Genomic DNA, 10,133 nt, shown 5'->3' with positions numbered 1-10,133 from the left:
TGGACGCTCTGCTAAATGAGGGAAAGAGAGGCCTCAAATGATCCGTCACGGGGAAGCACACAGTGTGGGGTTTGAAACACTTTCCCAACGTATATGTGTTTACAAAAAAATGTGTGCGGGTGGGTGGGGGGGGGGGGGGGGGGTTAGGTCGGTTCATGTGCAAGCATGTGTCTGCCTGTGTGTGGTTCTGGGGGTAACAGGTGGGAGGTATGCCATGTCCTGGTTAACAAGAGTGTTATTGTGTTGTTCTGTCCTGCATGACTGACTGTCAGCTGTGCGGGGTCATCCTCCTTCCTCCTTAACCCCGGAACACTAACACGCCAGCCACGCATGCCCGCACACACATAACACACACACTTTCAGACACATGCGTTCAGACCCAAGGACACACCCAATCATGCACATACAAACAGATTCTGTTATGCATCAGTTGGTGGCCTGTAATTGAATTGGGACATGATCAGTGATATTTCCGATTTGGTGGCCCGATGCACCCCAGTGAAGATGCATCTGCTCCCTTTCTTTCCCCCCCTGCCACAAAGCTGTTCAAGGCTGCAGCCAGCGTGAGACATGGCTTGAGAGGTTCACACACACACACACACACACACACACGCACACACACACACACACACACACTTCCCCTCCCCGCTGCAAACGTACACATAGCTTCCCTAAGTCACTCACACACTCAGTGCCCTGGGGCACTTGCAGTTCTGTAACACTACCCAACAACAATACTCCCTCAACTGCTTGGCTGTTTACTTTCTGAAAGAGGTAAAGTCTTCCACTTAAAGGATTACCTTACGCTGCCCTGAACCTCCTGCCCTCCCGGCCCTATGCTCTTACCTAAGCACTGCATACACACACATTTACAGATGATGCAGACTATAGCCTGCACATATGCACATCCGCAGACACATGACACACACACACACACACACACACACACACACACACACACACACACACACACACACACACACACACACATACATACATCTAGTGCCCAGGCTTACAGCCTCACAAAGATGGTGATGAAAAAACTTAAATAGTCTACAATAGGAGAAGGCCTATAGCTTACATCTCTTATTCTCTGTACCTACCACTGACTTTTCACCAGGGCAATTGAGAGCTGTCAGGAATCCCATATCCCTCCGCATAGTATTCCATTAATGTATTGTTGATTTTATTTCCCCATTTGAGTCGTTTATTTGGAGTGCCATTTTACATTAAATCCATTTTATTTTACTGCAGACACACTCCACAGATGTTCTACATTAATGTTATTTTTTTCCCATGTGAAACAAACTGATGATGTGCATTTTCCAACTTTATTTGTATCATGCAATGCGATCTGAAGCAGGCATGGTAACTTACAGGTTCAGGGAGTGTAGTCTTTCTAGTCTCCCTCTCTCTGTCTCTCTCTCTCTCTCTCTGCACTCAAGTGGACCTCAAGTGGTCTGACACTCTCCACCTTCTCTTACAAAGCACCCCCTCCTGGGCTGGGGCGGGGCGGTGTAAGCACAGAGGCGGGGACGGAGGGCTGTAACTGACGGACTTGTTTACTAAAAGACTAATTGTTGCCCTCCCCTGTGCTGCTCCTTGTAAGGCACTGTATGACTCTTCTCTATGAATCATTGTGTTCAAAGCAAAGGGTAAGAAGTGGATTTTGTGAGAAAGCCAGAGGCGTGTCAGAACCCTTTGCTGGCTCGGAGCATTTGCTTCTGTGTGTGTGTGTTCCTACTAGCAGGTGTGTGCTCTAAGCCATGGCCATTGACATATCCAGAGCCCGTTGCGTGATAGAATGCCCTTTTATTTCAAGAATTTCTATCATTTATGAGCTACGTGCATGTCTGTGTTAGCTTTTCTCTTTGTCATAGAGCGTTGTGTTACTGTTATCTCCTCCTATAGCCTCCTGCCTCCTGGCTGAACAAAAGCCACATAAAGGTCTGGGGGATTGGGGCTGTGATGCCATCCAGCACCATTTTAATTATGGCTCTCATAGGGCAGGAAATGCCAGGCTTATGGGGGAATCAGGCCCAGCACTGTGGCACGGAGATGTCCGTTTGCTATAATCCACCTCCCTGGATAAACATTCAAGAGGGATTGAGCCACTTTGCACGTCTATTTGTATCCACAAAGTGGGGAGTGCACTGATACAGATGGATGAAGATACCCTCATATGTGCAAGGAGAACAGCAGACATGGAACTGGATATCAAATTATGAATTGCATTCAAGCATTATTCATACAGGTATGGCGGATACTTGTATATTTCCTATGGCATTCTGTAAGCGCATATTGGCATAAATCATTACCTCCTTTACAACACACATGCATCCAAGCACCAGCACAAAGTCACACAGTTACTCAACCACACACACACACACACACACACACACACACACACACACACACACACACACACATACACACACACACACATACACCTAGGAGGCCCCTCTAAATTAACATAATGTCATGCTTGCCCCTTGGAGAATGCAGTAGACAGCTGACTACTGGAGCTTATGAGAATGCTCAGTTGTCAAGAGGGAAGAATTTACATGAAGGTGCCGCTTCCAGTTTATGTGCTGTGCATGACCCCCACATGCCAGCTAGTGCACATGGTATGTGCATGTGTGTGATGTGGGGTTATGTGTGGGCCTGCGAGTGTAAAAGCCACTTTTTAACACATTCAACTGTGTATGAAGGTGTCATTGAGGCCAGTCTATGATTGTCTGTATGTGTCTGTGTTATATTTGTGCATCTATAGCTCAGACGTTTCATGGTGCCTTTTCAAGTGTTGTGTTTGACAAAAGGGAGACAAAAGACAAAGAGAGTCCGATCCCACAAGGACTCGACAATCTGTCTGATGTTGCTTTTCTGACCTTGTGAGGTGCGTGGAAACAGATCCTGTACAGCTGTGGTAGAAAATATGAAGCATGTTTTCACTTGATGGAAACGGTCAAGTGGGTGAGCAAATTATTGTGTGGGCTTTGAAACACATCAGGCTGTGTAACTACCTGTCTTGGCCTTTTCTAACGTAGAGTCCAGAGTAACATCTGAGATTTTACTTTTATCCTTTTAAAAAATGAAAACATTAGACGGTATCCTGGAAAGACGTATTGATTCTGTCAGCCAAGAGCCAGTTATTGCAACATGGTTATGAAAGTAAATATCAGGCCAGAAGCAAAAAAACACACACTTACACACACACACACACACACACACACACACACACACACACACACACACACACACATTTACTGTCAGCATTGGTTTTTAAAGAACAGCCCTAATCAATGTTTGCAAAAAAATATGTCCAAAGGCCACGCCGTCACAGGCGGTATGTTTTGTTCCAGGGTCACTCATTTTCCAGGAGGAGTGTGAAATAGCACTGACCCTACAAAACCCCTGGCACTGAAGTATGGCATGTCACAGGCCAGCCCTATAACATGGAGCACGAAAACACACACACACACACACACACACACACACACACACACACACCATATCAACAGGTGGCTACTGTGTATGGTGCTTTGTGAGAGTCACATTTATATACACAATATGCTACAGAAGCCTGAAACATATTTATATAAACATATTGTTTCTTTATAAGCTAATACATGGAGTTTCAAATCCACATAAGTATTTACGCAGACTGTGAACTGACCAGAAACCTGAGGTTTCTGTTTGTTCTGTTTTTTTCTTCTTCAAAGACAAAGTCATGTGCTTGCTTTGGAAACACAACAATGAAGTACATTTTTTCAGATGAGTTATTACAATTGACGTTAGAAGCATCCTAAACCACATCTTTTCATCAAGGGATCCTATTTGGGGTCCCCACCCTGTGGTCACATTGTATTTTATTTACCCCAGGGGAAAACGTGTCAGGCTAGCAGATCCACCTTTTTGCAATTGGTGAAGAGTCAGTTCTCAAGAGCAGCCCTCCCATTCCCCCAGCCACCTCAGGTTTACCCACTGCCTCAACTTCCCACCTCACTCTGTGTCTACCACCCTTTGCTTCGTCCAACTTTCTCGACCGAGCCTCCCTCCAGACACCAGGACATTTCCGCTCTCTTCCCCTCTCAATAAATATGTTCTTTGGAGCCCTTCCCAGAATACTTTGGCATGCACCCATGCCCACTCCAAATCTGCTCCCTCGCTTGACACAGATCCAGAGGACAGCAAGGGGGCAGTGAAGGTGGCAGGGGGTACTCTGCTATAGTAACCATGCAGTAATGGTGTAACTAACCCTCCAGAGAGAGAGAGAGAGAGAGAGAGAGAGAGAGAGAGAGAGAGAGAGAGAGAGAGACAGAGAGAGAGAGAGACAGAGAGAGAGAGAGACAGAGACAGAGAGAGAAAGAGATGTGGAAGGAGGGAAAAAAGGAGAAGGGTGGGGACAGAAAGACAGGGACTTACCTCATGCCCTTTTTCTGTGTAACATGGCATTATGTTTAGACATGGTTTAGTCTGTGTGGAAAGGCTGCTTCGATTGGGCCCCTGCCCCTAAAAATATCCATTCTTGGTCTCTTTGATGGAAACTGTGACTCTGCCTTTAACGACTGCTGTGAAGTTATGAACAAGTGATGAGAGGCTGGACGGGAGAGAGATGAGAGAAAGATGGGAAAGGGGTGAGAGAGGAATGGGAGAAGTGAGAGAGGGATGAGAGACAGATGGGTGGGGGGAGGTAGCGGCGGAGGGGTGAGATGGGGAGGGAGGGGGCAGCAGGGTGAAGATAGGACATTATGGGTCAGCACATGTGACTCATCTTTAGTCTTTCGCTCATGAACCCACAAGCAGTGATCTGATCAAACAAAGATGTCTTTGGAGTCAGGGGAAATTTTGTCTGATTGTTACCATTTTAAAAATGTTGCGAAATTCAGTGCTTTTGTACCAGACAAAGTATGTGACAATCTGAAATGCTGTGTGTGTGAGTGTGTGTGTGTGTGTGTGTGTGTGTGTGTGTGTCTGTGTGTGTGTGTGTCTGTGTGTGTGTGTGTGTGTGTGTGTGTGTGTGTGTGTGTGTTACACTGCCATCCACATGCCATTTCAGTGTAGTTAACTGTAGAGCATGACTTAACAGAAACAATGTTTTTTTTGTATTTTTTTCCCCTTTTTGACACATCTGCAGAAACACTCAGATATTAGTCATTTCCACTGTAAGCCATTTACCAAACAAGTAGCTACAGTAGTAAGGAAATTTGATAGTGCCATCATCAAACACATGTAATACCTTCCTCAACAAACCTCTCCTTACCTCCCCTTACTATTCCCTGCTTTTCCGTTGCCCCTCTCATTTGGTCAAAACCTCTGTTTGTCCTCTCATCCTCTCTCACACACACCACTTTAAAACTGCTTGCAAAGGCTTGAGCAATCTCCTGGTAATAGTGTTTTTTAAGTGGCCTGTTTGCATAGAGGGCCTATGGAGAGAGAGAGAAAGCCTGTGATAGAGCCACTGACTAAGTGGGGCTTGTTACAGTGACTGAGCTCATATTCAGAGCCCAGTCATCCACTTGGGGACTGGCTGCTACTGTAGTCTGGCTGTGGTCTCTGAGCTATCACCAGCCAACACAGTTTCAGCAGTCTTCTGTGATGCGACACTTGGGGATTTTTTCAAAGTGTGACGCCATTGTAGTAACATACTTGTAACTTATGTATTGTATGCAGTAGTAAATGCCTTTTATTTGTATGTCTACATTTTCGTTTGTGTGTGTGGGTGCGTCCTTCTGTGTCCCCCTGGGTGTTTGTGAAAAGTAACGCTCGTATTTATGTCTGCATGTGTGTGTTGAATGTGTGCAGGCACAGTTGCAGACGGATCATAAAACTGCCTTTCTTTGATTTGATTGTTACCACAATAGGTCTACCTGAGTGCCCCCTAAATACTAACAATTCCTCTCCCGTCATCTGTGCTTTAGATTTCTTTTTATGGTTTTCTTTCAAATGTTTTCTGAAGTTATTTGCTTTTACTTGGCCATTGATAAAAGCTACATTAAAGCCGAGTGACTTTGATGCAGGGGGAGAGGAACCTTTGGCAATGGGCCTTGATGAGACAGCCAGCCGGCCAGCCGGCCCGGTTTTCATTAGATGAATGCTGTGTGGGACTCTGGCCAGATAAGATGGGCGCCAACATATACTGGAGCCAACCAATATAGTTATAGCAAGGTGCTCTCTATTTCACTTCCTCCACGTCACTGTCTGTCTTTATGAAAGTTGGTGTGTGTGTGTGTGTGTGTGTGTGTGTGTCTCTCTCTCTATCTCCATCTCCCTCTGTCTAACCTGACAGAGGGTAAGGCTTGCTTTGAACAGCTTGCATGCCCTTTGCAAATCAACACACCCAGAGCGGTGATTTCCATAAAGATGTCTTGGCCCAGCTTTGGTTATGAATAGGGTCGACTGAAATAGGTAGCTTAGTGGTAAATGTCAAAGAGAGATCCAAGAGGCAGAGAGACATGGAGAGATGCGGAATGAGAGAGTTGAGTAAAAGGGGAGAAGATGCAAAGACATGGCATCCTGGAATCAAAAATGAAAAATTCAAACATTCATAGCTAAATTGCAGCTGTTGACATAACCTCATGATTTGTAATACACAGCTTCAGTCAACGTTTTTATTGAAGTTCTCTTTTTTATATATGTTTGTAACACATACTATATGTCCCACTGTCCACGTTAGATAATTAGCTGGTTCAGTGCCAATGTCTTTTACAAAAAGTTGTGAAAAGTGAACGAATTACTAATTAACAAGTACATGTTTACACAACCCTCTTCATGTACATCAGTGTGAGCAATGCTTGGACATCAGCGAAGGTCAGTTGGACAGCCTGTATGAAAGGCAGCTGTGTTATTTCGGGGGCCAGTCTTTTACTGGTAGTCACCATTTTGCCCCCAGACCATGTGGGATGCCCTGGATTCCTACAGATAATAATAGCTGCAGAGAGATGTGTTGAAGAGTACAGCATGGGGGCACGACTTTCCCCTCTGTCTGGTGACCACAAGCTGTTCAGAGTTGCCTACTGACACTCTACACTATAGAAACATTGTTTCGAGTCCATTGAAAACATTAAAGCACGTTATTTAATATGAATTTGCACCAAAAAAGTAGTTATATAATGCAGTTAAAATATTGTTTTCATCCACCTGTAATGCTGTGGTAGGAAATCCCCCAAATCTACACTGTTAGCTAATGGCATATTGATTGACAGCACAGAGATAATTTTGCAAGGACATGGTGTCATTTACAGGTCACTGACTGCCTATTAGGCCGGAGTCAAACATTTCCCTGTAACATTCAGCTGTTTTGGATCTTGCATTCCTTTGCCGGGGCCCCCTTGCCCTTAGCTTGTCAAAGACATGACCGCAGTAACTGCAAGACAGTAGCCTCCATTCACTCATTAGGTTGATAATATGCACTGTCTTTGTAAGTCTCATTTATACCTTTGTGAATGCTCACACTTACAGTATTTGTGCGCAAGCTGTTGATTGCAAGAACATTCACATGTGTACCTATAGATTCCTTCAGGGTTTACATGTGTGATGAACAGGTTGACTTGCGATTGTTATTGCACGGTATGTTGAGAGGCCCTATTTGTGTGCATCTGTGTATTTATACGTTGCATGGCAAATCCTCTTACTGATGTTTTAAGTTCTGAGAGTGTGTGTGTGTGTGTGTGTGTGTGTGTATGTGTGTGTGTACTAGACGTGTGTACGTGTGCGCGTTTGTGTGTGTGTGTGCATGCGCTGCAACACAGAGCTGATATCTATCGGGACGTTAAGCTGATTAGTGTGAACTGTGGCCAGGTTCATTTGCATATACGTTTCTTATCTCATTAGATTGGTATCAGCCTCTGTCACCATGCACGGCCTCGACCGGGATGTCTTCGTACCTGATTCTGCAAGCACTCGTACATACACACACAGACACACACACACACACACACACACACAGACACACACACACAGACACACACACAATCACCCTTGATGCCCATGGCTAACAACAACACTAATGTGTAACACCAGCCAAGAAGTGCAGGCTCCTCATCTCCTCTTGTCAGCAGCATTCCTCCACCGCTGTCACGGCAACATCACATCTTCTCCTCGGGCGCTCCGTGTCCCTGGTCTTATCAAGGTCATTAACCCACATCTCTTACTGCCATCTCTATACACTGTCATATTTGCTCATCTGATTATCTCCTCTCTTTCCCTGGATTATCTTTAATTCCTTTTGATTTCTGAGCTGCATGCGATCGTGGAGACCTTTCTTAAATAGCATGCGTTGGAGGTGCTATGTCATGTCAAAGTTCAACTTAATATGCTCTCAACGATTTGTGTTCCCTATACTGTTGAGACATTTGAAGGAAGGGGTGGCTGATATATTGGGATATTGGGAAGTAAATGGATAAAAGAGCTACAGAAAAGAGTGCTTTACGTGCAGACAGGTGACATATTAAGGGACCAACCCTAATTTGAGAATCATAACGAACGCAGATGATTTCAGCAAGGTGTGTTGCATAATACAAGTAGGCAATCTACATCCAATCATGCTCTTGAAGCATGTACAAAAATGCTGGGTCAGCAAGACAGTTTGACCACAAGAACATATAGAGGGATATTAAAGTAGGGTTGCTGTTCATAATGCCCTCATTATAAGAGTTATAACATGGTTCAAAATCTATAGACACTGGAGATGTGGAAAAAGTGATACGGCCAGTTAAGTTATTGTTCCCTATAATTTCAACCAGCGGGCGAGTGCATGTGTGTTGTACACCAACAGAAAGGTACCGGCCTGAATGCTTGACCTCTACATTGAGAGGATCTGGTGGCTCTGGGGGGGGGGGGGGGGGGGCTTATGATGGCGGAGGGAAGGGTCACTGCAAAAAATCAATACCGAAATGTTCAGAGTGATCACCTTTATCCTATGATAAAACATGTCTATCCTGATGGGGGGGGTGGCCTCTTCCAGGATGACAATGCCCTCATCCATAGGGCGTTAAGGGTCACTGAATGGTTCAATGTGTTTGAAAATCATATGCCGTGGCCTTCACAGTCACAAGGTCTCAACGCAATAGAACACCTTATGGGAGTTATGCGTTAACCAGTGCTCTTAACCACCATATTCAAAACACCAAATGTATTGCTATATGTGTATTTCACGTTTGAGCAAGAACAACCCAACTAATTGTTGTGAAATCAATAGGTTTGCATTGCAACATGAAAGAATCTTTCAGCTGCTGTTACTGTGGCGACCTCATGACAAGCCTATGACTCATTTGAAGAGAGTTTAAGAGCAGCTTTCACTATTGCTTCTAGTATGTACCTGTGTGGTTTTGTCAGGCAATGCTAATGTTTAAAGATGCATCGCACACCGGCGCTCTAGATAACGTTTTATTTACTATCACGCCTTCCAATACCAAGGACAACATTAACACTTTGTTTTATGAGTTCTGTCAATGCCGCCACGCCTCCGGACCAACCAATACATTGTTCTCATTTATCTATCAAGTGCTTGCACCGCCCGAGTATATACGCACTGCTCAGTCATCTCCTGTACATATTTCCAATTTCAGGCCAGACCATGGAAACTGATGGAGACATACTTTATAACATTGCCCGGGCGGCCAGTGGAGACACAGAGGAGGTCACGGTAATTTGAAGTTAGAGCCAGTAGGTCACAGTGTGCTGAGGTTAGCATATGTCTTCCTATAGATTCTCGGTATAAAGCTGCTGCATTCATAAACAGGGCATCGCCGAAGCAGTCTGAAAGTATAATAAAACTGTCACGGGTGGAAGAAGAAGACCTTAGGTGTTCTCCCGGTTTTAGTATCAGCAACCCATACAAAAGGGGGAAAGAGAAAATGACCTTATCACTTTCTTCAATAAAAGAACACACAGCTGTCTTATTATTTCAAATGGATAGTGACAGGTTAAGGCACGTACTGTACACCTGGAGAATGGGGAAGAGAAGAAGAGATAAGAGTATTAGCGGAGGAGCGGTTAGCGGTAGTTAATTGGCTTAGAGCTATTTTCACAATATCCTTAGTATTCTCATATTCTCTCCCTCAAGTGTTGCTAATCAGTTTCATGCAATTGTTTGCAGCGGGGATTTGTGTGAACAATTAGGTGAGTGTAAA

This window comes from Ammodytes marinus (assembly GCF_949987685.1).
Source record: "Ammodytes marinus genome assembly, chromosome: 2".
Lineage (NCBI taxonomy): Eukaryota > Metazoa > Chordata > Actinopteri > Uranoscopiformes > Ammodytidae > Ammodytes > Ammodytes marinus.
Note: the sequence above shows the minus strand (reverse complement) of the source record.